Source organism: Agelaius phoeniceus, chromosome 1 (assembly GCF_051311805.1).
Source record: "Agelaius phoeniceus isolate bAgePho1 chromosome 1, bAgePho1.hap1, whole genome shotgun sequence".
Taxonomy (NCBI): Eukaryota; Metazoa; Chordata; class Aves; order Passeriformes; family Icteridae; genus Agelaius; species Agelaius phoeniceus.
This window is the reverse complement of record NC_135265.1, coordinates 82,028,690-82,056,554: the sequence shown is the minus strand read 5'-3', so window position 1 is coordinate 82,056,554 and position 27,865 is coordinate 82,028,690. Positions and strand designations below refer to the sequence as shown.

The window sequence follows — 27,865 nt, the reverse complement described above, 5'->3', positions numbered from 1 at the left end:
CTGCCTTTTTCGGGCAGCACGAGCCCGAAAAAGGACACCCGTTAACAAAGCAATAACCCTTTAAAAACAATAGCCAGTTGCATATTCATACACTTCATACATGATGCATAAATTCCATTCAAACACAAGATTTAGTTTGTCCTGTGGCTGCTATCTCGTTGCAAGTCCTTTCTTTAAAAAAAAAGGTATCCTACATAGCATAGTTTCTATTTTAACATTTTTTATAACCAAAACTATATTTAACACACTAATTAAGAGAATTAATACAGCATTACTTTCTAACACAACACATATAATATTAATTTTAATATTTGTGAAAAGCCAATCATAAAATACACATTTTTCACAGAACATGAGGAGTGTGGTGCGAGATGACAGCAGGCCCTCCAGCAGGCCCCTGCCGCAGGATTGTGAGAGGATCCCCAAGCAGCAGGATATGCAGTGCAGAACCAGGATGGGTTTGTCCCCCCCTGGAGCACAGGGGTGTTGCCAGTGTGGGGGGAGCTGCATGGCTGCACAGGGATACCCCAGGGTCCTGCCCAGTACTTGGCCTTAATTCTGAGAGCATTTTGCTGAGGGGCTGAGGGAGCAATAGGGCTCAATCAGACTGTAAGGCAGGCTGGGGACAGAAGGACTATCTTAAGGGATAGATTTCACATGATTGACATTTGTGCTTGCCTATTTGTTGTCTCTGAAAAGCACACGACTGGATGGAAGAGTGGGTTTATCAAGGCAGGGTGGGGGAGAGGCAGCATGACAGATGCAGCTGCCAGAATGACTTTTGGACATCTGCTTTTCGTTAGCAGATTACAGCCCTTCCCTACACAGTGAATTTGAGACTCAGCTGGGATTTTAGCCCTCTGAGAGATTTGGTGCCTCTAGTTACGTTTGCCTGGGGATCTTTGACATCACATGATACAGACTACTTGTTGTGAAGACTCTTCCCAGCTGCACTTTTCATCCATGCTGTACTGAAGTACACTCACTAGCATTAGCACATTTTATCAAAAGAGTACTGAGAAAAGCTGTGCAAAACTGTTTTGACCATCTCCACTGGAAATAAACATTTATTCAAAATTATGAAAATCAAGTTCAACAAAGTATCCAAGCAGATTTGTTTTAAGACTAAAGATTTTAAAAAAATTGATTTTGTTTGTTTATAAATTAAATTGATAAGAATTAGGGTAGATGTTTTGTTCAGCTAAACAACAATATTTTAAATGATTCAAAATTATCTTAGGGGCTTCTTTTCTTCTAAAAAGCCCCAGTTCCTGTTATCATGGAATAATCATGGCAACAGACTTTCCAGGAGCAAACTTACTGGATGGGAGAAAAAGATCATCAGCTTACAAAAGTTCATAGCACCACTTTTCGTTCCAGGCAAAATCACACTTGGGTTGGCTTCCCATCAAGCAAAGAGTGGGATTGTCACAGTCTTTCAGCTAAAACTCTTCCCCAGCTGTTGTCTCCAGTCTGTGGCACACCCTCTTCTCCTGCACCCAGCACTGTGCTGCTGCTGCCCAACAGCACAGTGACTTTGTCATCAAACATTAACACATGGTTAATAATGTAAGTTTAACACTCTCAGTCTCATGGTCCCTTCTGAGCAGGAGAGAGGAAGCTGCACAGCTGCATTTTCCCAGGCAGGAATGCTGCCTCACTGCAGGATGCTGCAGCAGGGGCACTTGAGTATGGTGCAGCGCCTTTGCAGAACTGCAATTCATGGCAAGTAGTGTGGTGCTTTCATAGATGGACAGCATTGATCTATGGAGAAAGTCTCTGTGGATATCAGCCCCAAATATCCTCACAGTGCAGCAGAACAGTCCTAAACTGCTGGACAAGTAGAAGGTAGAACAGGGAAGAATTAGTGTATACATTAAGCCAACATAGATCATACAGCACTTCAGGAGAACTCCTTAAATGTACCACCTTGTGTCTTCCTTCAGATGGAATTTATACTGCTAGACACTCCAGCTGTTGGCACATCAGGAACCATCTAGTTTAGGACCATACCCTGGGACACAAAGCTTAACCTAGGTTGAATGATCCCAACCCAACAAAGTCACTTGGTACCTCCAAGAGTGCCAGGTTGAAACCACACTGAAATCACACTGCTCTTAAGGTCCAAACCTTCCTAATGGTGTTCCAGAGGAGTGGGAGGCTCATCCTGAGGAGCAGACCTCTTCCCCACACAGCTGACACAAGGAGGAGCATCCCATGGCTTGTGTTAGGTTTTTCCTCCACTACTAAAAAAACCTTGCAGACTTTCTGCAGCCAGGTATTTATTTAGAAGTATACTGAATTTTTCTCTAACATGAAAGAAAGAGATTTTTCATATTTAGCATTCCTTCTATTCCTTAGATTCAAAGCACTACCTAGCAGTTTTATTGTGTTCAGTTTCCCCTAGAAACAGGGGAAAAATGTGAAAGCTCAATTTATTAATTTTTTAAAACATGCTTTGGGTAAAGAGAAATAAAACACACTTTGTAACAGTTTTCTCAATCCTTATCACATTCAGCATGCACATTTCTGGGTGAGAAAAGGGCCATGGAGCCAGGCAAAACAAGCTGTAGGATGAATAGAAGCCTCATGGGACTACCCAAAAGCCGAAATGGAAGCAGCCTGGCTTGTGGGCCCAGACAGCCCGTGCAGGCCTGGGAGATAGAAAAGACAGCTCTTGACCTCCAACTGTGACAGATTTTTGCTGGTTCCAGCCCAACTTGTTTGGCAAATTTACAACAAGATCTGTGCATCTTTGTGAAGGATATGGAGTAAGCAGCCAGCACCTGGCAGAGACCACAGTCTCTCCTGCAGCAGGGAATGGCTCTCCCAGGACATATGCCATGCAGATCCCTAGGGCAGTTTAAGCTGCAGCTGCTTCTTTAACACTCACCCCTTGGCCTGCAGGAGCAGGGGATGTTGAACAGGAAGGTTGGGGGTCCCACCCTGGTGCTAAGATTGACTGTACTCACCTCTGAGCAGCTCTGGCTGTTGCCACCTCTTCTCCCTTGCCCCTGGAGCCTGCATGTCAACCTCATTTTCTCCAGGAAAGGAGTTGTGATATCCAGGCTGGTAGCATCAGTGTCACTCTGCAAAAACAAGAGAGATTTGGTGAAGACAAAGCACACTTGAATTTCAGACACTTAAATTTCATTCTTTTTTGGTCACTGTTGGTTTTACTCTCTTCTACCTTAGACTTCAGCAAAGATGCCACATTCAAAATCTGTAGCCTTGATTCAGCTGAACCAGCTTTTTTATCTATAGGGACACGAGGTGAGCTTCTCTAGCACATAAGAATCAATTTATAGAAGTATCATTTATGCCATAGGCATATTTTCCAAAATTGCCTTTACCAGACCACTGACAAGAGTTTAATTTTCATCTTTTGCTGTCCAAGTTCTAATTTTCTTGCCTTCTAGCTCATCCAAAAGTCCAGTGTGGAGCAGTACAGGTGCTGATGGCAACCAGAGAAATCAGAGAATGCTTAGACCTCGCTGCTTTCTCTGCTGGAGGAGTGCAGCTGATTTATTGCTTCAGCTGTGTAGCACTCAGAGCCTGCTGCAACTCCTTAGCTCATGGATGTTTATTCCTTTGTAACTTAGTCCAGTTCACAATTACAGCCTGTGGTGTATTTTATGAACTGCAGTGCACTGGACAATTCCAAATTGATTTACAGGCAGCAACTCTAGCATCTATTAATACCTTATTGATTCTTCTCTCTGTATCTCTCTGTGATCTCTCATGGATTCATCAGATTTAGATCAGTTTAATCAGGCTGGTATAATTCTCATCTTTAAAGATAAAGCATGGTGTTCTCACTTGATGGAGCTGGGAGCTCACTGTTAAACAACCAGAAGTAAATCCAATGCCCTCTTGCACACTCAAGTTTTATCGTGTATTTCAAAGCCTTCATGGGTTTTTCTAAGCCCTTTACAGTTTCTGCCCTGCAACCCTTGATTCTTTGCCTGCTCCCTTCTCTGCCCTTCCCTTGCTGTGAGCTTTCCAACAAGCTAATACCTGCCACCTGCTTGGAGCCAAGGTTTCTCCCTTGCCTTTTCCTCCTTGCCTTTCATTGTTAATGGTCATTATTTATTTAATTAATTTTTCATTAGCACCTGTTGTGATTAAACATAATCCCTGTGAAGAGCAAAAGCCTCTTCTGTACTTTTTGTCACAAATACTCTGAGAAAGAAACTGGCTAAACTGAAATGTGGCCATGACTGTGGAAAAGTGGCAGTTTCTGGCAGGTGATTCAGCCCCTGCTTTTGCTTAGCTGTGCCAGTGCCCTGCTTGCCACAGATGTGGAGACCCTTCCAGCACCGGGCTCCTTGTGTTCTTTGCCAGGAAGCACAGAAGAGCCTGTGCTTTTCTTTTAAAAGCATGCTATTGATTTCTGATTGATGCCTGCTAGAAATGCCACACAAGGGAGCTGAAACAGCACAGACCTTGCCACTCTGCTCTCAGCACTTGCACTACTTGGGAAGCTTTAGAGCAACACAGAAGTCCTGTGCCAACTGCATGTTTCAGCTGGTGCTAAAGTTTCCCTTGCATTTATCTTGTGGGCATGTCTTAAATGTACCTCATTTTGCACTGGTCTAGGGAGCTTCATCTCCTCTCTTGGGGCCCCAGTGTATCCCTCAAGGGGAATCCTTGGCATGAGGCTGATGGTCAGTGTTTAGACACATGGATCAAACCACCTACTTTTGCTGTAACTGCAGGGTTGTGCAGCCTTAGAGGTCACCTCAAAAATGTGGCCTCTCATGTTCAACACTGTTAGTGCAGTGAATAATGATAGCTGTCCCTGGATGCTGCCATTTCTTCATTTCTTCTCATATATGAAACAAATAATATTACTTTTACCTGAAGCAACATTTCAAAGGAGGAACTTATGCACAACAATTTCCTTGGAAACGAGTCAGCAGATGCAAGGACAGGCCAGGTGTTATAACAGGCTTAATATTCTGGGTGTGGATCTGCAAGTGCTGCCTACAAGCATCCTTCCTCTTCCAGGAGGATTAGCATAGGGGATTACAGAGAATCTTTGAAGAGATTGGCATGAGCTCAAATGGTCACACACTGCAGTTTCCCAAGATCATGGGGGCAGGGAGGAGAAAGCAAGTGCAGGGCAGAAACAGATCCTGCTCAGTAATTGCCAATGGGGAGAATACACAGTGGCTTTAGCTTTCACAGGGACTCATAATTCAAGATCAGCATATTTGCTGAGCTCATCAGTGATAGCATTTCATCAGCACAACTCCCCGTGTGTATCCCAGTGTCATCACATTTGGAAGCTCAACCTCTGAGACACAAAGCAGAAGTGCTGCTTGCTTGTGATCAGAAGTGGTCCTCAGGCACTTGTGAATGCCTCAATTACAATGTCAAATTCTACCCCTTGGCCAGTTTCTCTCAGCTCTGCACACACACAAGTCATTAGAGTTTTGCAGTTAAAGTACTAAAATACTCACCACAGACACTGCGGTTTCCACATCCCACTGTTCCCTGGTGCAGGCTTCCTTCCATCCTGTTACTTCTTTGCAGGCCTTCCCCCATTTCCTCCCCAGGCAGACCTGTGGTTTGGCAGGCATCCCCACCCATTATGTCAGAAGCTGCACAATCCCAGTTCTTTCTGACTCTGTTCACTGATACCCAAAACCTTCACTGAAAACCATTTTGCTTACCAGTGTGTCTGCAGATCTGACCCATCCTTCTGTCTGTCCCCAGGTCCCCAGCACATGCTTTGTCTGTCACAAACTCAGCCTTGCAAGGCAAAGAGCAGCCTGGCTGCAGTGCAAAGGAAAAGCACCCACCCTCACCCATTTCTCTAGGTCTTCCATCCCAGTGCACACAGCAGCCTGGCACATACTTCCCTGCAAGTGTGCATGAAGAATTAAGTTATTTTCTTTGAGCACTTGTTTATTCCAGTTTCCAGACTTTCAGGCAGAGCTTTGCATGTGTTGTTCTCTGTGCCTGTCAAAGTGCTGTGCAGTGAAGTGCCTCGCCTCAGATCTGTCTCTTGCCCACCAGAGCAGAAGCAGTATAGAAGCACTAATAGGACATATCTTACATAGGACACAAACAGCTGCACTCCCATCAGCAAAAAGCTGTTAGCAAAGCCAAAGCCATTATCAGAGTCCACCTAATACACACACAGAGGCATAAGCTGTGCAAAAAGAGCTGGTTTTAAACAACACGGTTTAAGCTGCAAACTGCAATGTTTTCCTCTCTGTAGCTGAGCCTACAGGCAGTGCTGATGCCTCTCACACCTCCAGCACGCATGGAGAACAGAGCCTGCGGGGTGGGCAGCAGATCGTACCTGTACCTATTGCACAAGGCAATGCCTGGCAGAATGAGCTGAGTGAAGGTGACACACACATGGCTGTCAATTACAAAACTCTCTGGAAGGATGCTGGGCACCAGGATTACTCTGGTCTATTCCTGGCTCCGACAGCAGACACTTAATGGGTACAGCCATGATTAGAAACAGGATAAGCAGGAGCCTACAGCTGAAAGGGCTCCCTCTGAAGAGCTTCGTGGCTGCCTCTGGGGGGCAACCATGGGAGATTTGAGGCTGTTCTGTAAGCCATATCTCCCAACCCTAAACCTGTCCTGCTAAAGAGAGAGGGGAAGGCTATTTACACACCTTACAGGAATGGATATGCAGCCAGGAAAGTCAGAATACCTCAGCTCAGTCTTGCCTTTCCCAGTCTGTAGGTGGCTGCATAGGGAACCAGATGAGAAGCTGAGTACAAACACTGATTTAGAAACAGATACTAGTGCAAGGTATAGTAGCATCATCTCTGCTCTGAAAGTTCCTCAGTCAGTGAGGAAAAAAAGCCCCAACGGCTACTGTGTACCAATGAAAAAAGCAACATCCTCCAAACCAGGCTTTATTTTCTGGTTGCAGACATGTACCCCAGAGCTGAAGATTCAGGATCCCATTCCCTGATACCTAGGTTTTCCCCTGCCTCCTCATGGGTTGCTCAGGTGCAATTGCCCAGGCAGAAGCTGCAGGGTAGGATTCAGAGAGCTCCCTGACTACCTCCTGTCTCCTCAGCCTAGGACCTGCAGGGGCAGCAAGTTGTAAACACATAGTTCCTAATAAAAGCCTTTAGCTGTGGCTGCTCTTGCCCACAGAAAGCGAGCCTGATTGGCTGCATTGGTGCATTTGTTTTACCACAGGAGGCAGCGGTGCAGCAGCATGCTCCGGGTGGCACCTGGGGTTTGTCACTGCTCACAGCCTGGTCGCGCTGATAAATGAGAAGGCCATCAACAGTTTATCCCAGTGAGTGATACTTGGCATAAAAGAGCCAAATGCCAATCGATCCTTTCTTAGAAAACCACCCTAGAACAGGGCAGCTGCACAGCTGAAAGGTGTCGGGTACCAACGCTGTTCCTGGCAAGGGGCAGAGCCACGGCAGGCAGGAGGCGGTGGTACCCACCAGGCTTCCCGGGGAAGCAGTTTTGTTAAGCACGAGAGAATGGCAGCGGAGGTTTTGGCATAGGAGCAGCTTTGGAAGCTCTTCCCTGCCGCCCGACACCAGGTGGTGCTGTGGAAAGCAGCGGAGTCCCGTACACGAGCCGGCACCGGGAGCGCGGAGGGGCTCCCCGTCCCCAGGAAAATACAGTCCACAGCTTTGCCTTGCGACCCTGGCTCCTCCTTGTGGCATCCACGCCTGCTGCGTGACTGGGGACCTTCCTCTCCGCTGCCGGGGATGGCACAGCAGCACGGACGCAGGGATATTTCAGTAGTGGAACGGCTGCACGAAGCCTTTCCTTAGCTCCTAGAGCGGGCTGGTGGCTTTACATCACCAGCGGAAGCCCTCACTCCTCCCGTTATAAACCTGGAGCACATCCTTCACGCTGCCTTTTCCCCGTTTTATTTGGGGGTTTTCTTTACCAGCCCCAGGAGGAATCCTGTGAACGTTCCCTCCCCCACCGGCAGCTCAGGCCTCTCTCGTTCCCCACTGTCCCGGGGGCTCGAATCAGCTCCAGGAGCAGGCCCGGACAGCAGAGGCCGGGCCTGCAGGCTGGCACCTGTGATCCATCTGCAAGAGTATGGGCGGGGGAGACAGAGCGACTCTCCGAGCCCCCTGCCAACCCAAGCCGTGCAGTGCTCCGCTCCCAGCCAAAGTGGAAAGGCTTCCAGGCTGACATTTTGCATGCATTTTTCCTTCCTGGGGCTATGAAATAAAGATACAAGAAAATTTCAACTGGAGGAGCCTGTGCCGAGCTCAGACTGAAGGCACCACAAGACAGGCACAGCTATTGCACTCCCACAAAGCCCACAGCAATAACGTGCCACGAGCAGTTCTGCAAAACCCCTGTTTCCTGCAGCCAGCAGGAGGACTTTGTGCTTTGGAAGGTAACATCTCAAATTAAGGTTGCTCCTAAGCTTCCCAATGGCGTGGCCTATTGCAACGCTGGTGCAAAACCACAGATATTAGAATTTGTCAGCTATTCCTTGATGTTTGCCCATGTCAATCTGAAATGAGAATTGTTTGAAACCCAGGGGATTCTGCAGGATTCTCTTCATTATGACAAAATGACAGGGGAAGCGAGACAGGGTTCCTCCAACCTGACATTGCCCTTCTGCTTCTGAACTATTGCTTCCAAAATCCTCCCCACAGCAGCAATTCCCCATTCCACCATTGTATAACTCTTGCTCAGAGTCTGAAATTACATATAAAAAAAACAACCCACAACATAATTTCCAGAAGCAAAAGAGGCCTTCAGGTTCATCTGTCTGGAGATATATTTCAAGAGGCTTCTAAGAATTTTCTAATATCTCTTCATTCCCCTTATACTTCTCCAGCCTCACTCATGACCTGTATGAACAAAAATTTTTAAATTAAAGAAAAATTCCCCAAGGAAATGAAATAGATATTTTTATATTATATGCACATATATAATGTATATTTATAAATTATATATTATTTATGTATACATTTGAAAGGTCAACAGTGTTTATATATACATATTTATATGCATGAATATATGCATAGATATACATAAAAGGTCAACAGTATGATTAAAGAAAGTGTCTAAATTTCTACCTTTTTTTCCTATTCCTTTTTCCTATTTTTAGATTTTTTTTCATTACCCTCTTCTGCAGGTTTTATAGGCTTACCTGCAGAAATCCTCCAGCTTTGGAGAAAATCCCCACAGAGTCTTTTTCCACCAAGCCTGGTAAATTCAACAACATTCTTCATCATGGAATGTTTTTCATCTAATTGTGGGGGGATGAGTGGGGTGGGACAGGGACAACATACACATGACACCACTGCAGATTATAGTATGATCTTGTACAAACTACCCTAATTGAATGAACTAAAGGGCTTGTGTGAAACCAATCAGGCAAAGAAAAAAAAGTGAGTGGATACAGATGGCCCACAGATAGGGGAAGCTATGAAATGAGCTCAACTGGACTAAGTCATTAGAGGCTTCCAAACAAACAGGCAAAAATAGCTGCTACTAAATACTGGAATCATTATCAAAGATACAATTATGTCTGTAAATGACACAATGTTTCTGCTGAAAGCAAAGCTAAAACGTACAACCTCCTTCTTGTGCAAATTTATCATGAGTGACTTTATGAAAAGCATGCATTCCTGTTCAAGCACCAATAGTGAGCTTTTGTAACATATTAGTGTGACCTGTCAGCACAGGTGTGAAAACAAGAAATGCTTGGTTTGTTCTTACTAGAAGGTAGGAAAATCTGGTTACAGTTCATCTTATTGTATTCCTATGTGCACACCTCATCTGAAGATCAAGGCCCTGACCTAGCAGACCTGGCTTTATAGTTCAAATCATTGGGTAGAACCACACACCAATAGCAAATGCTGGAGCACATCTGGGTGCAGCCCATCACGTTCTCATGTCCCAAGATTCTCAGGAGAGCTTTGAGCTACATGAGCAACCAAGAACAAAAGCAGGACTCAGCTATGACTGATTTTGGTGGAGAACACAACTTTTAGATGAAGATTGTAGTCACAGCTTTTCCCTCCTACTGCCAATGTAGGACAGTCAGTGCAAAATGCCAAGTCTTGAATTCTCTTCTTGTTGAAATTTTTACCAGTTTCCTAAGGATGTGAGGTTAATGTCATCCTATTCAGTATATCACTGGCTTTACCACCTTCCCACAAATATATCAGGGGCAGAATTTGAAATTGAGAAACTGGAGGAACAGAGAGCAAAAAATTTATGAAATTTTGTCAAGACAAGTAAAAACCACTGCCCTTGGGCAGGAGTAATTAATTTCAGGAGTACAAATCAGGACCAAATAGTTCTGAAGTGTTGGAGAACAGTTTCTGGGGTTTATAGTGGACCATGAGCTGAACACAAGCCTGTGGCAAACTGCTGTGCAATACAGGGCCATGTAAACTGGAGATGAATGAACAAGACCAACAAGTAGTCCTGCAAGTATTTCTTGCATTCAGTTGAGCATTTTTAAGGCCTCTGCAGGAGATATATGCCTAGATTGAACACTGTCTTACAAAAACAAAATGGATCCGGAACAAACTGAAGTCAGAGAGGCTGTGGAAACTCCAGCGCTAGAAACTTGTAAGTACAATTTAGCTCAATACTAAACTTTTATCAGTAATGTTGTTCTCTGTACTCAGGCAGATGATATCATGGAGTTCATGATACCTCAGTTTCCAAGCTATGCATTGAAATTCTTGCTTTTAGCTGGTAGTCAGAGCACAGTGTCTTTGTAGCTCTGTGTTTCAGCTTCAGTACAGTGTTATCCAGGTACTAGCACAATTGTGCTTATTTTAAGGGAGTCAGAGAATCCCTTAACTGCAAAAGAAAAAAATCCCAAGTGAGGTTAAAAAAGAAAGTGGCAAAAAAAGTCATGTAGAAATCTGAGAGCAGCATCAGGGAATAAACTTCCAGAGGGGACGGGGTGGGGGGGAAAAGCAATGCTTTAAATCTCTTGGGTGGGATTTTTTTTTAAATTGAAATCCTTTAGAGGATAACAGAGCACTTGTGGTTGACCACTGTCAGTTCTCCTTTCTCTATTTCACATGTGATTTGTAATAATAAGGAAGATTTTGTGCTGTCCTCTGTGCAGGCATTGAAGATAGGGTTCCTTCATCCTCTGCAGAATACTGCAAGTGAAATGCAAAGAAGCAGCAACATAGATTAACCAATGAGATCATGCCCTTGAGGAAAGGTCATGGAAGATCAGGGACATGCCTACCTGACTGTGCATTGCTAAAGAAGACTGCCACAAAACCATCAAAATGGTTTCTTAACAACATGCCAGCCAAGTCACTCACTGATAGGCTTAGCTTTACCCTTCTAATCTTCATAGCAGGAAAGAAAATATGACAGCAATTAATATTACTTGACAAAAGGAGAGGAAATCCAGAGAGACAGCAGGGTGTGCTGTCAGCAGCGATGGAGGTGGGCAGCAGAGCTGGGATCAGAATTCAGTCTGACCTGAGTGGATCTCCCTTGGGGGCATTGCCTCAGGTGCAGGTGGGTTACACCTCCCTTTGCAGCTCTGAGTAAAACCACCATGAGTGCCTGTAAAAAACACATGGCTTTTCAGTTCTTGGTCAACATTTACCACCAACATAGACAATAAATATCCTTATCACTTTTGCAAATGAGTCATTCATTACATACAGAGTTAAAGTGCTATCAAAGTCTATTCCTCCCATGCTGCTCCACACAGAGTGGCACTTTGGCTATCTCATACTGAAAAGGAGATATTTTGATAGCAAATGAGGCTGGGTGAACTGACTCAGGGAAATGAGAAAACCAGTCAGAAAAGAAAGCAAAATATTGCACAGTACAAGTAGTACTCAGATCTTGTCTCCTACATATTTAGCAGTACAAATAACTTCCAAGTTATGAAAGAGAAGAACAAGTCAATGTAAGAAAGAATATTTTTATCCCTCGTTCATATACATGTGCATAGAAAGAATGAGATACAACATCATCATGTAGTACAAAGTAAATTGCAGTAGGTTTTTCAAAGGAAACAGAGATTGGTATTATACCTACACTTTTATGAAAAGACCATGGAGGAACCAACTGTTTCACCATTCATCATGCTTATCTTAACTCTTTGTTTTCTTTTGAATGCACATAGTTTAAGCTACTATGTGTGTTGTTTTGTTTTGACTGGTCATGTTGGAAGGAAACTTGCCCTGGAATTATTATCTCACCTGTAAATAGCACAAGGAATATACAAAATTTTTTGCACTTTTAAAGCTGCAATCACCAAGGTGATGGCTCTTTCTAAATTGCTGTTTTAATGGCTTACCTATTTCAAAATACATTTAACTTTTTGCTGTCTAAGTTTTGAAACTCCTTACTTGCCAGCTGAAAATAAAGCAGACTGTGGGTTGAGGCAGGTGGCAGATGGACAGAGAGGAAGAACTGCCATCCTTCAACAGGCTACACCCACACTTGCTAGGGAATCAGTTTCCTCAAAGCACAGTCCTAATTTAGGTTAGCTGGCAGCAATTCAGTTTTGAAGAAGTCTTATGATACCCAATGTTAAAAGAAAGAGTCAATAAGATGTGTTGTTACATCTCATGCACCTCTAGAACAGCAAAAAACCTTACAATACACGATAGATTAACAAAAAACTCTGTGAAAAATAAAGACACTGATTTTCTCTCCTCACATATCCTATGTTTTAAGCTATGTACATTCAGAGCTAGCGGAAAATCCCACAGAGTAATTTTTATTTTCACATGATAGCTGCATGAGATACTTAGTATGGTGGAAATACCATTTACTGAAGTCACGTTTTCCGGGGGCAGGGGGAGGAAAGAAGAATGTGCAAGTAATCTCTTTTAAAAGAATAAGAAAATAAGTAAACAGGGTGGACTTTTGAGTGATGAAAGATGGGGATTCCCAAGGGGTACTGTAATTGGTGCTATCCGCAACAGCAGCAATAAGTAGAGTTTATTCTTCCATGTCATAAACTATTTGATTAGACATCTGGGAAAAAAAAGTTTCTTGTGTATATGTGCCCTGTATCCCAAAATACACAAGGAAGTGCTCATGGTTCTTGTGGGACTTGACTGCACAGTTTTCACACAGGCAGGAAAACAAAGGAGTGAACTGAAGGACCACGAGGTTGGGCCATAAACACCACTGCTGAACAGGGACTACTTTGGTTTTGTCTGCCACTGAAAGCCCTGAAAAACACCATCCTCACTGGCTCACTCTTTGTCCATTCCAAGGGAGGCTTCATTCAGCTGGTGTCAAGCTGGGGTGACAGTCTAGCAAAGTGCAATTGCAAATTTAAAACCTGACAAATAAAACATCCGGTCACACATGACAAAATTCTACTGCCACCGGCCTGTTAGCATAAAAGAATGCAGAGTGCTGGGCCTCCAAAGCATTAGCCACCATGAGCAAACAAAATGCATGACTTCTCTTAGACATTTATCCTGCAGTAAAGTTGGCACAACTAAATTATGACAATTATTTGCTAATGACAGTTTTTGGACTACTAGTAAAGTCAATATTTTAGGGGCTTCTGTTTGTCCAGTCAGAGGGCAGAAACTACAGGCACTTTTGGTGAGTTGCTCATTTCTCTGTACTCAGTGTGGTTGCTGGCTATAAATAACTGTTTCATATTAAGGAAAAGGAAAACCTTCTGGGATTTACAGAAACTCATCACAACAGTGTTCACTGGCAATCACAGTGAGTTATAGGAGCTGTCCTACACTGCCCTGCACTTCCTAAAGTGAAAGCTGCTTCAACTTTACAAGAAAATAAGACTTATTAGCTAAATTTAAAAAACCAAAAAGCACTGGATCCTCCCAGGGAATTTTCAGTTCTGCTCTCGGAAAACCATAGCCTGTGACTGACTGCTCCCATGCAACTGACTGCATTGGCAGTGCATACAGATTAAGAAATCCACTCATATACTGCAAATTCCAGGACTAGAACCTTAGACTTTAAATTCTCCAGGACAGAATGCCCTTTTTAGCAGGACTTATATACAATATATAATAAAAAATTGAGGCATATTATAAAATATGCCTACTCATTATTTTTATGATCACATTACAATATTAATAATAATTTACTTTATGCCAAAATTTCCCCAGAAAGCATCTAGGTGGTTAAAGTTCCTAGGAAGTTTTATTTTGCCATCCTAATTCCTGGCACAAAAATAGAACACTAAAACCCTGTTAAAAAACAAATCAAAACGAACACAGAAAACATCCTCAAACACTAGCATTCTTCGTCCTCTTACTAAAAGGTACTTTCTTGAGGGAGCTTAATTATTTATCAAGCAGTTTGATTCACCTCATCAACCCACTCTGCTTGGTCTTTTTTCTGCAGCTGGTTGCTCAGGACCGCTGCGCCTGCTCCCAAACTGCCAGCTCCACACAGCCTCAGTATCCACAGCATCTGGAGCTATGATTTTCCCTCCTCAGTGCCAGCCCTGCAAAGCTCCTGCACGGCTCCCAGCACATCACTCATCCAAAGCGCTGCCAGGCATTGGGCAGGTACAAGTGGGGGGGCTGCTCCTGTCATTCTGGATGCAGCCACGTGGTTCTGGGTGGTGGGAGGGGAGAAGCGTGTGCCTGCACACTGCTGTGTCAGTTCAGCTCAGAAAGCAGGACTTGAGCTGCTTTAGTGGCTTCACAGATGTTGCTTGTGGGTCTCAATGCACAGCAGCACTCCCTCCTTTCACCTCATCACATATGAACACACAAACCCTGACTGGAGCCCTCAGCTTCCCAGATGTCCAAATCTGGGACAACTTCCCAAACATCCAGACCAAAGGATTATATTTAGGCAAGCATTTTGAGCCCCCTGCCCCCAAGCACAGAGTAAGAGGATGGATTAGGCAAAGGACTTCCTTTCAAAGAGAAACTGTGGTTTGAAACAGCATAAGTATTGAGACTCCAAATTAATACCCAAGCTGGACATAAATGCATTTTCTAACCCACTGCACTGTATTCTATTCCTAAACACATTGCAAAAATTATGGAGAGGAAAAAATGCTTGAAACAGCCATTATAGACTGTTAAGCATAGTTTAACAAGACAGTATTATGCCTAAAAGACAACCAGAGTCCTATGAAAGAATCAAGGGAGACATTAACAGCACCAGAAAGAAAACTTGCTGCTGTGGAAATTGGTGATTAACAATATGGCAATACTGCAGCAGTTCAACCAAACAACCCAATTTGACTGTCAGTCTGCTGGTTGTGACCATTTTCAGGATGTGCCTGGTTGTAATAACTGGGTTTTTTTAACACTATAAGTTAAATCCTAATCACTCTTAATATTGGTAAAGAAATATACCTCAAATAATCAAAATACATTGTTAAAATGCTTAAGATTAATTAGTTATATTTTCAATAGTATCCTAAATTAAGTCTTTTATGTTATTTTTGCATAAAAGCATGTTAGCCAACGGTGATCAGAACATTTGTTCAAGCTTAGTAAATAACAAGTGGGCTTGATTAAAGTGAAGATTTCAGCAAGTACTTTTTAATCAAAAACTTCATGTCAATTGTTTTAATGCATCAAAGATCAGGAGAAATGGAGATTTACTGATTAGCTTATTAGCAGCATTCAAACCTTGCCTGTGTTGGTGTTACAAGCTTTGCTTTGGTAGATTAAAAAAATGCTTGACTCCTAATCCAGACATTATTTTTTCAAGGAACTTTCAGGAAAGGGGGGCTTGTAACTGTGGATAGGTTTTATCTGTATTTCTGAAAAGAAGATGAATTTATTGTATGACCTGAGGAGCGCGTTATCGTGTAAGTTGCTTCACTTTTCTCAAAGACACTGAATAAACCTTTTATTTACAGTGGGGGTTATTTCATCAATATCTGAAACAAAAGAAATCTTCAGTAGATTACTCAAGCACTATTTCTTTCCTCTTTAGAAAGATTTTGGAGCATAATGATACGAACCTAAACTTAAAACAGATAAAAATGTTTTGCTAATTTTGCTTCTGGAGCAAGTATATTTTTCTGACATGGCTCCATTTGCTGATATTGGCCCCAGGTGTCGGCCCAAAATTAAAGTAAACTCACTGTACCACTGACAATATGGCCACCTCTATTTTTAGGCTGACTGTGTGCACAGCCAGCATTCTCAGTTAGCTATACAAGGTAGCCTCCTTTCCAGCTGCTGAATTAATTAAAATTGCACATGTACCACTCTAAGATAGAGTTCATCCCTCTTCTAACCACAGCCAGGCCACTGAGGCTGCTGAGTGGCTGCCCATCTGATGTGGGGTGGCCATCCATAGCATGTTACATGGGAGGCTGCACCTCTGGGGTTGTCTCTGAGCTTGTGCCATAATCAGGCAAAGGTTTTTTAAATACTCTGAGGACTGTTTTTCAGACACACTCTTCTCTACAATTAATGGGTTCAGACAGCTCCATCTGTAATGAGCATATTCTCATTAGCGTATTGTCTCAAGGTACCACTCTGCAAATTTACTTTTCTGATGCAGTGAAAAACTTGAAGTGATATCAAAAAGTGAACTATCACAGTAATATTTAGACATTTCTAGTGTTGCCATCAGAAAGCCCTGTGGCAATAACTGGGAGGATCACAGAAGGGCTGAGACTGAAAGGGACCTCTGAGGATAATTTCATCCAACATTTCCCCACCCCTATCAAGACAGGACCAGCTAGACACAGCTGGCCAGGACTATTTCCAAGCAGCTTTTGAATATCTCCAGAAACTCCACCACCTCTTTGGGCAACCTCTGCCAGCACTCAGCCACCCTCAGAGTTAAAATGTGTTTTCTGATCTTCAGAGGAAACATAAGTGCTTCAGTTTTTATGCTTTGCTCTGACTCTCTCACCAGGCACCACTGTAAAACGTTCTCACTTCATCTTCTTAACAACTTTCCTCCAGGTATTTATATACACATATTGATAAGTTCAACAATGAGCCTTCTTCCCTCCAGGCTAAAGAGTCCCAGCTCACTCAGCCTTTCCTAAGAGATGCTTGAGCCCATCATCTTTGTACCTGGACCTTATATGGACTTTCTCTGATGCACCAATGTTTCATCCCTCTTACACTGAGGAGCTCAGACCAACAGTGTGCCAGGTGTGGCCTCACCAGTGCTGAGCAGATGGGAAGAATCGCCTCCCTTGGTGCACAGAGGAGAGTGGCCAGAGGGTTGGAGGAGTTTCAGCACTCTCTCCATGGCATCCCCAGTCACAGCACAGGCAGCAGACTGCTCTAGGTGATGGCCAGATCAGCACATGGCTGCCTCTGTCCCCTGCAGCAGGGAGGTGCCTGTTTGCATGGCCTCACCATTTCATCCCCATAGTCTTGCATGCTTTAGAGTCAGAGGGAACAGATTCTTTGCCTGAAGGCATACCTGGCTCCTCATCAGCTTTGAGGGCAGGGAATGCATCTCCCAGTTTTAAGTGCTTAGATGGGGGCAGGAACATTTCCTAAGTAATAAAAGTCATGACCCATCCTTCCCATTCTCCAGCAGTTACACTTACCTCAATATTAGTGGTGGATACTGCCTGCTTCTCTGCTGCAGTTGCAGTCTAGGGTTCTTCACACTACTGAGAAGAACCTTTCCTTTTTTTTTTTTTTCCATAAAAATACTCATCTCTCTCCTTTTTTGGCTTCTCTGATGCTGCACAGCTTGCTCACTCCCACCTGTAACTCCTCCATTTGGTTTGCATATCTTCCAAGATAGCACACATCTGGCAGGACAGCAGGCCATCTCTCAGGCATCAGAGAGAAGCTTCAGGTACTCCCCACAGCCCAGGGCTTGGAGGCCTTCATCTGCTATCCAGAGTCTGCCTCAGGCCACTGCCCTGGCAGGAACAGCTGCTCCAACACCTGCCAGGCAGGCTGCCCTGTGACACATCACTACCATAGCTGAGACTGTCACAGCACTGTAAATCCCAGAGAAGCCCCCTCCCTTGTGGTCTGCTGCACAAACTGCTGCCTTGGAGCTGTGCTCCAAACCAGGACCCTTGTATAGTCCTCACCTGAGCCCTGGCTAAATGTGCTTCACCCTTCTAAGGATGGGCAGCTGCCACAAGGGCTCCAGGCACGCAGGGTTAAGGGCAGCTGATCATGATCATCAGAAGCTACCAGAGCTTCCTTGAGGCCACCCCTGGTAGCTCCCCTTCCCTTGCTCTTGTCTGACAGCAGCAGGCACTCTCTAGTTTCTCAGTGTTTCCCAGGTGTACCCAATGATCCTGGACCTTGCCCCTGGAAGGTCCAGAAGCTCCCAAAGCAGAATGCAGAGACTGCTGCCCAAATATTGGCTTCACCCAAGTATGCATTTAATCTGTGAATAGCCTTCAATTTTATTGTGTCTATATATGTATAAATTTCAGTCCCCCTTTGTATTTGAGATGTTAGCAGCCTAAATCACTGATTTGTCTTCCTGATGTGACTGCTTATTGTTAGATCTGTGCATAAAGAATTCTGGAGAGCATGTCTGAGCTCCGAGATGGCTGAGTATGCAAAAGGTGAAACTCTAGGGAGTTCAGGCATAGAGGCATCAGAATAGCTGCATGGCATCAGACCACCTGAGAGTGTCCCACACTGGATACCTAGGAGCTTCCCCAGTCTCCAGGGGTCTGTGTAGCAGAGAGGACTCCTTAACTCCCTTTATGACCCCTCTGCCAAACCACAGATTCAGGCTGAGGTGAGTTAGGATTTACTCATAAATTCAGCTTCTTTGAACATGTGAATTACTCAGGGTTTACTGACAGCCATTAAACCCAAGTGAGTTAAATAGCTCAAAGTTAAATAGCTAAAAGAGCTATCCTCAGGGTATTTAATTAAAAATAGGCTCCTGACCAAAGGTATTTCATCAGATTATCTTTCATGAAAGCATTACTGTGAAAGGATATAATTGCTTGGGAAAGACATCACATAGCATGTTCTTCTGTTATAAAAACCCTTTTCCTTCACATTCCAGGTATTCTGCCAAGAAACAGAGGACCATACCTGTGTATGTTTTTTTCTCTCTATGTAGTGTTTTAAGATTATTTGATGAGAATTTGCAAAAAAACATTCTTTACTTCTTTAATAAAGCAAAAATTAAGATCCTACCTCTCATGGGAAGCTGTTTTCACCAGGTTAGCAGCGAATCATCAGTCATTTTCTTGAAAACAGGGTTAAAAAAAAAAAACAACTCTAACTTATTTTGCACGTCAGAGTTCTTTTTATTTTTATTAAGCTTTCTTAACTAAAGCATTAAAAGCACCATAGAGATGGACCCAAGGCTGCAGCAGGGGAAGAGTGTGAGGAATCTTTCCCCTGATGAGGAAGAACTATCTGAGACAACATGGGATGAGCTGACAGCAGCTTCTTCTTTTTTGGTGCACCTTTTCTGTTGCACGTGTAGGTTTTAGTGTTGAAGGGATACAAGTAATTGGAAGGGTCTTAGATTACTGCTTATCTAAGGTCTTCTGCAAATTCCCTGGTGTCAGACTAGCACCATGCTCAGCCCTTCCTCATAAGAGGCTCTCCAGCTGAGACAAGATCCTGAGAGGGCATGAAGGACAAGCAAATGCTGAGCTGACCTCCACCTCTGCTATTCAAGGCAAGATACTCATCCTGCAGCAAAGAAACACAAATGCCAGGGGATTCAGGAAAACTAGCAGTGAGCAGGACCACGAGTCACTTATTTAATCTCTTTTTGGCTGCAACTAGGGAACTAGAGCACAAGTCTTCTAAGCAGCAGCTGAGGGAGCTGGGGATGTTTAGCCTGGAGGAAAGGAGGCTCAGGAGGGACCTTGTTGCTCTCTACAACTGCCTGAAAGGAGGCTGTAGCCAGGTGGGGGTTGGTCTCTTCTGAAAATTAACAAAGGACAGAATGAGGGGGAACTGCCTCGAGATGCACCAGAGGTTAAGAGTGATTTTTAGGAAAAACATTTTTCATGGAAAGGGTGGTCAGGCATAGAAACAGGCTGCCCAGGGATGTGGTGAGATCACCATTCCTAGAAGCATTCAAAAAAAAGTGTAAATGTGGTGCCTGGGGACATGGTTTAGTGGTGGGCTTTGCAGTCCTGGTTAATGCTTGAACTTGATGATCTTTGAGCTCTCTTCCAACCTAAAGGATTCAGTGATTCTATGGAACAATTGCTCTGCATACCTGGACTATTAATTAACACACAGTTAATTAATACCTCTGAAGCATGTTTAAACTCTTTGTGGTCTAGAATTATTTAGTTTCTTCTCTATGTTACATCAGCATTCCAGGGACTGCTTTACTTTTATTTGATGCACAATTCAAGGCAAATTGTTCTCTCTTTGTACCAAGTGCCATCGACCAGGCTGCACCTCTGGATGCCATGGGTTCTACCACTGCAGATGAACAGTTCAAGTGATGGGATAACTTGTGTTTCCTTCAGACTCTTCCAACTGCCATACACTTGTTGAACAGTTCAAAGGAAAATCAGGCAACTAGGTTTAGACAAGAAGGGATGAGCATTTCAAAGGAGCATTGTACTGACCTCTCCCCTGGTGCAACCTGTTTGTGTCAGCATTTAATTGCCTCCTTTCTTTGCAGGAGGCAAAAGTCATGGTTTGTTTACTTGTTCTTCTATAACTTTCTTTTTGATCAAATAAACAAACAAAAACCAGAGCCATCCCTGTTACTCATTTGCCCAAAAATATTAACAAAGTTGTATCTTTTTTAAGTCAAACAACCCTCACATGGAGGAGTGGCTCACCATCTGGATTTGAAAAGAAATGTCAGGATTGCTTTTCCATTTTTCTGACACCCCTCCTTAGTTTTTACTGCTTCTTCCACCTCTTCAGCCTGTGGAAGCTGAATCATGGGCCGTGGTCCCTGCACTGATGAGCAGTTCCATTCCCTCTACCACTACCTTATTCTCCAGTGAAACTTGATGCAATTTTTCGTAGTGGAAAAGGGAATCAATAACCCAGCTGAAGAGGGGAGAATTTTAACCTCCTGGGGAGCATGTCGTTTGAGACAATTTTTGCCAGACAAATAATTAACCTCTATGGAGCATGGAAAGCACAGGTTGTATGCACTGAAGCCTTGCTCAGATGTCAGATTTTTTTTTTTTTTTTACATCCCTTGGCTCTTAGCACATTTTATTATGTTGAGCCCTCTAATTGTGCTGTTCTGAGACAAGTGGGATACCAGGGCTAACACAGCCTTGCCCTAACACAGCCTGTGCTGTGAAGAAATAAGATGCCAAGATCTTAGGAGTACAATGTGGCAAAAGGCACCATTGTGTAGCAGCACATCCTGCTAGTTAGGCCGAGATTGACTTGATCAGAAAAAAGAAGGCAATATACATTCATTGGAAAAAAGTAATGAAGGTGGAATATTTAACACTATGACACTGTCCTAAAAGGCTGCTCACTTTCAGAGTTGTGGCTGAACTGCCCTGCTGGTAGGAGGCCAGATATCCTGGTGCAGCTTCACAACACTCCTGAAGTGGTCTATGCCCACAAGTCATAATGCAAATCTGTTCATAAGTGATTGAGGTATTTTGTTAAAACATCTCTGACCCTGTGGGAGCATTTTATACTCTTTTGCTATCCCCAGAGCACTGAATACTGACACCAAAAGCAATCAGCTTGGCTGGATGCTGTGATTAAGGCATATAACTCTTACAGTAAGCACACTCTGCTTGCTCTCCAGAGAGCAGTACAGTGGGTAGCCTTGTCACCAGACCTCCCTCCTCTTTGTATCAGTAGCTCTGAGTTCAGCTGTGTTACATTAACCTTGGCTTAATCCATCACCATCACCTGAGTAACAACACAGCTGTTATCAAATGCTCAGTGTGGTCCTCTTTCTACTGAAAAGAGATTTTTACTTTCTTAACTGGCCCCTTGGTGTATATAATTCTGTAAGGGCCTGGAATAATATGTTCTTTGCTAAATTTGCTATATAATAACCTTGGCAACATTGCATCAGATCAATGTCAGTTTCCCTCAGTTATCCCCCCAAAACAGTGCCTTTGGGCAAACTCTGTCTTTTGTCATTCAGCATTTGACAACGGTAACTTTATTCACCCCACTGAGAAAGAAATACTTTGTTTACTCCATATAAAACCAACATCCCAGAGAATTATTCCTACATTAAGCATTAGGAAAGATGGTAATGAAAGATCTTGTTTCACTGGGCAGCTAATTACACTTGCTGGGGATGACAGCTTAAAGAGTAATGTAAACAAACCCAGTGATGCAGCAATTCCCCTCAGGATATGCCTTGTGTTATTCTGTAGTAAATAAAGTCAGCTAAGACCCTCTAGGCCAAAATGTCATTAGTGACGTTAAGAAAATGCCAACGCTTGCTGATTTATACAAATTGTGGGGACTCTTCAGAACTAGAGAAAATGTTCCCTGTAAATGTGAAGTCCAACAAAACTACAGTTTTGTACATTTTTTGCAAGTAATTTTGTCATTCACACGTTAGCTTAAAACAAAAATAATTTCATGATTTCACACCTGATTCAGCACCTAAACTCAGAATATAACTATCTACATTGGATCAACAGACAAACAGACATCACACTAGAAGGTTGCTAGAAGATAAAAAAATATAACCTTTTAAAAGAAAATTAAATTCCATGTGCCTCTACAGGGAATATTTAGTTTCACCATTTCTTGTGCACTCACAGCTCGCATGTGTAATCTTTAGCACCTTTTCTCTCTACCTTTTAATGAGTTCTGACCAGCTCAGACCAACAGTAGTGATAAGAAAGTGTCCAATTGTACAAGAAATATGTAACTATCCCTCTTTTGTGCCAATGAGTTCTGCAGCCTTGGCAGAGCTTTAATGTTCGGGCTAATTGCTGACAAGCTGGGTAGGGCTTTTATTCCTGAATTTAGGGTGGCCACAATGCAGTAGCTCTGTCTGGGCCAGGTGTAGGATCCATCTAAAGCTGTCAGTGAACAGCAGTCACACCCAGTCTCCACTGACTGCAGCTGGAGCCCACACAACTGTCTCAGATGGTCATGTAAGAATCTCATGCCCTTGGAGTTTTTTGATGTGGACAGAGAGCACCCCACCTCCCTCCCTGCATCAGAAGGGTACAGGAATGCTGTGGGCCTTGTGTCATCCTAAGCTTCATGCAACGTGGATTTAGGGAGCTCATCAACCTTTAGGGTTGCTCCAAGACAGTATGTAATTTTTAATGCTGACATAGCCTATGCTGTTTGCTTTCTGAAGTTAAATAAAAAATACCCCATCTGCCTCTGCTCTATTATCAATCATGTGTAGCCACAAGCAATCTAGAAGGATTTGCCACACCTGTCATTGGAGCTGATTTGTGTGCACTACGTGGCAGTAGCAGGAATGTTGCAGATGCCCTGCCCTCAGTAAAACATACATATTTGCAAGCAGACAAAACTGAACCTCAGAGCAAATTTCCAGGTCTTTCAATTCCTGCTCTAGCCCTGTATCCCAGGCCCAATTTAACAGGTTCCACTAGGTCATGCACAGCAGCACACTGTTTCAGGCCTGGAGTAACTGAGTGGCAAAGGTGTGGGCAAGCCACTGGCTCAGCAAGACTGCAGGCTTCTGTTTGCAGGTTCTGCCACCTCAGTGGTAGGAAGTCTTTCTGGGGTACCAAACTGATCAAAGCTTTGTGTCTCTTTTTGAAAAACGGGTGGCTCCTGATCCAATACATTTTTTATTCACATTCATTGAACTTCTTTGTGACTTCATGCCATAGCTTACTTTCTGCTGTACATCCACAGGGCTCAGTTCTTTCCAGATTTTTTTACTCACCTCTAGACTGACTACTGGGTACTTGGCCATAGTGCTCCCACAGCTAACACACCAGGGATGTGCCAGCCATCACTAAACCCCCATCTGACCTGCAAAATCGATGGCAATTTCACTGGTTGCTACATATTTTCCTTACTAAAAAAAATCACTTTTCTGTTCAGCTTCTACAGCTCAAAGCAGGGAATCTGCTCTCCTTTTTTCAATTTTCTTTGAATGTCATTTACCCATGATTCTGTTAGGAATAAAGCATAGTTAAATGAATTTCTTTTGTCTCTGGTTAATATAAGCAGAATTAATATAATTGAGATGGGAGTACCAAATCCAAACTGCCTTTCAATTTCTTTCAATTAAGTTTCATTAAAATTACCCTGTGTCATTGGGAACAGTTATGTCAGGTTTATATGCTAAGGAAAGGAGCCAGCTTCAAATGACAATTACCTACCACATGAAAACAATAACATTTCTGTAACTGCTAAGCATCTTTATTATCATTCATGTAATTTCCTTATAGATGCAAATTTCTTTATATTATTCTGGAATAAATAAATACATTATTCCTGAACAAAACCCTTGGGTGCACCCCTTTCTTTGTGCACAGTTTGCTTATAATGTTTTAGTTTATAATCAATAATCCTCTACATCTTGGTGTTCAAATGAGAGACTATTTTTGGCTCACAGGCAGAAATTGCACATCACTTAATTCTGCTCTAATAATATTTGAATCATTTAGGGGAATAGTCATCTTGACAAAAACTATGCAGATCTTATCCTGTTGTGATGTGAGGAATTCCTTTCCAGAGATGTCAAAGTCATCAGAAGATGTGTAATTAGCAGCATTGATCATTTTTGTTCCTCATGTTGCTTACACTTTAATAAAAATCTTTGCAAGAGCTCTCCTTAACCTGTTAACAAAAGTTATAGGCAATAAGATCATCTGCATGCAAAATGAGTGCTCATTCTATTGTTTTCTCTGGTTTTATCCCCTGATTCCTATTTCCTCTGAACTTTGTGATTTCTAATTTTGTTTACTGCTGTGGTAAATTTTCTCTTTTAATTACTTTCTCTCTACACAGCACAAAGACATCACTGAAAAGCTCAATACAGAGAAGCTTTGCAAGCTATTCTAGGATAAAAACTCTGAAGATGATCCAAAATCCAATGAAGTCTGTGAAAAACCTCCCTCCCCCTGTCCTTTGGAATCTGTCCCAAATGAGGTGCTGCACTTTTGTGCCAGGCTACCCACTCTCCCCAAGGGAAACAACAGTGACTACCTGGCTCCAGCTTTTGTTCCTCACACAAAGCACTGGAGAAGAGATGGCAGCAGCTCAGCTTCTCACTGAAACAGTCCAAACAATGAGGCCAACATGTTTATGCAGGAATGTTCAGGAGTGTTTATATGCCAGCCCTGTTCTTAGAGACTCTCACTGTAGGAAAATGAGAAAATAAAGTACTTAACTGTGCAAGTAATTTCAGCTGGAGCCCATTATCCATCTGCTAATACAGTGCAGCCTGGAAGCTTTGTCAATGACAGATTAAGGTCAAACAAATGATCACTCCTACAATATACACTCCTCTTCCTAAATGTATTTTTCTTTTATCATGTTGTGAAATTCCAATCAAAAAGCCTATAATAATATTATATTAGTAAAAATTTCTTGCAGTGAAGCTACAGCAAGTTTCTTGAGTAACATTTGGGTCCAGAAAAGCCAGACAGTATATTTAAGACAGATACTATGGACTCAAGAGCTTGCAGGCCAAAAAGGCAAAACGCTGGAAGAACTGCATAAAGAAGGTGCTGTTGTTTCCTTTTACAGGGGCAGAACTAAAGCAGAGGGCTTGTGGGAATGGGGTATGCAAGGACTGCAGGCACATTGCAAGGATTGCAGGCTTGTGGGAATGGGGTATGCAAGGATTGCACAGAAATAATAGTGGCAGCTTTAAAGCCTGCATCCGGTGTCAGGGTGAGACTGAAAATCCCCCATGATGTGCCTAAAAATATTTTTCCCCAAACTTCAATTTGTGCTGAATTTTTTTTACAGAAGCACTTCTTTAAAAGATTTTTCAAGATCAGCTGTCTTTAAAGATAAAGCTGTTCAGACAGAAAATCCTAACCTGCACAGCTGTGCACACACACAGACTACATGCAACTAAAGACAAGGTCTTAGTGTGAAGTGTTAAGCAAATCAATCTATAGGGACTGCTTGTTCTGCAGCCCAAAATATAACACACCAGAGACAGGAAGGTAATTAGCAGTATTTAATTTTATGCCTGCAAAGTTACACAAGGATAATTTAGGTATGTTTTAGATTCAGCCACAGGTCTTAAGCACTAAACAGATAAGCCTTGAAGCCTTGTTTACTCAGGCACATTTTAAATCTTTGCACAAGCTGTCTTGTCTTTTACCATTGCTCTGACCAGGAGAAAAAAGCCCTTTCTTCAAAGTCAGACTCAGAATATGTAAATTGAGGATGATAACACTGACTTTTTTTTTTTTTTAAGAGCATTTTATTATCTACTGATGAGAACACTGCCTGGACGCTGGGTACCATTATGTAAACTACAGATATCTCACCAATTCTTGTGTAACAGAGTGAGAGGGCTGGTGCCAGCTTGCCTCCTCCCCAACAAGCTGCTTTGCACAGAGGATAAGACTTTACTTAGCCTGTCCCACAGCAGCTGAGCCCTGGCAGTGCCCCATCTCTGCTGCACACAGCACAGGTAGGAAAAGCTGTGGCATGTCACTGCCTCATCGGGGACCACAGCAGAATGCCAAGCACATGAGGAATCATGATTAAAAAAATGTTTAGAGCAACACTTTTGAAGGCAAGGGGGGCTGTTAAAAAATGGAGTCTGCTAAAAGTAAAGGCAGTCAGAAAAAAATTCAGAATTTTTTAAGATAGTCCAGAAACCACTTTACTATTCTTCTCTACTTAACTTTCATATTTCCTGGCTAAAAAAAAAAAAAATTGTAGGAGAAGTGAAATCTGACTTTTTAAAGAGTATGCTACACTGAAAAAAAATAATTTTTTTTCACACACTGAAAAAGCTTTTTCAAAGGAGATGCACAGAGTTTTGAGTTTCTACTAATTTAGAGCACACCACAGGAGGTACCAATTCACAGCAGGCAAACAATTTTAATGTATTTAGATAACTTATACATGTGCCTATTTACCTTCACTTTTCTCTAAAGAATTTCACAGGTGCTCTCTCTGTCCAGCATAGGTATGTTTCAGCTGCAATAGTGAATGATCAGCATTTTTGAAAAAAGGATCAAGGACTTTGAAAAGAAGAAATCAAGGCTCTCTGAAAACCAGAAACACACAGCTGGTGATCACTAGTCAGCTTGGTTGGCTGAAATATGATATTGCTGGAAAAAAAAGAATTCATCATAATATTTACAGAATAACCACATTCAGAGATGACACCAGTTGTTTTAACACGCCACAAGAGCACAATTGTTCTGGTTTTTTTCCCTTCTTGAATGTAGCAAAATGAATTAGTTAAAAAAAACCCCAAAACCAAAGTAATAGAAGCACCCTTCCTAAAATCTAAGGAAGTTTTTCTAAGTGTTGTTTCTGAGTAACAGAATAGGGTTCCATTTAATGGGAAAATGTTAAACCAACTTAATTACATCAGGCACCAAGTGGCTGAACCTCTGTCATGGAAAGATTGATATTGATCACAAACTGCAGAAACTTCTCTTAAAATGATGCTGGCTTGCCACTAACAAGAGGCTTCTTATATGAAAACAGTTTATTATGTCCTTGAGGCACATATGAAAAACTTCCAATACAGGAAAGAAATTTAAAAGCACATGCAGAAAAGTAGCCAAGAATTTGTTGGATTATGGACTGGATTGTCCATCATTTCTGAAAGATTATTTTGACTATGTATCAAAATAAAAGGGCAATAAAATGTGGGAGTGCCTCTTGTACTACTAACATGTTCCTCCCACGTTAGGTGTGTACTTCACAGGTTCCTCACATATCAGTGAGGTTCCAAAACACTGATCCCAAACTAGGAAATGTCAAATTAGGCAGAGATTTTACTGATTATTTGCCAGCTTGTGAAGTCATTGAGATATTATTGCACTGTATCCATCAGCAAGCATTGGGAAAGTGGGATCTGTATCCCAGATTGCAGAAAAATTAGCTCA

At 42.7% G+C, this 27,865-nt stretch overlaps 1 long non-coding RNA gene across 3 annotated transcripts; it reads right to left on the bottom strand.

The window, feature by feature from the left end:
• Positions 1-370: 370 nt before the first annotated feature.
• LOC143694652 (uncharacterized) lies at positions 371-17,548 on the bottom strand. 3 transcript variants are annotated; one of them, XR_013183290.1, is made up of 4 exons: positions 17,468-17,520; positions 5,466-8,825; positions 2,973-3,089; positions 371-1,833 (listed from the first exon to the last, which is right to left on the bottom strand). It is a non-coding gene; the product is annotated as an uncharacterized LOC143694652 (long non-coding RNA). The 3 variants fall into 3 exon arrangements; XR_013183285.1 differs by lacking the exon at positions 5,466-8,825 and having other exon boundaries at positions 17,468-17,548; XR_013183291.1 differs by lacking the exon at positions 5,466-8,825 and having other exon boundaries at positions 371-1,830; positions 17,468-17,548.
• Positions 17,549-27,865: the final 10,317 nt, after the last annotated feature.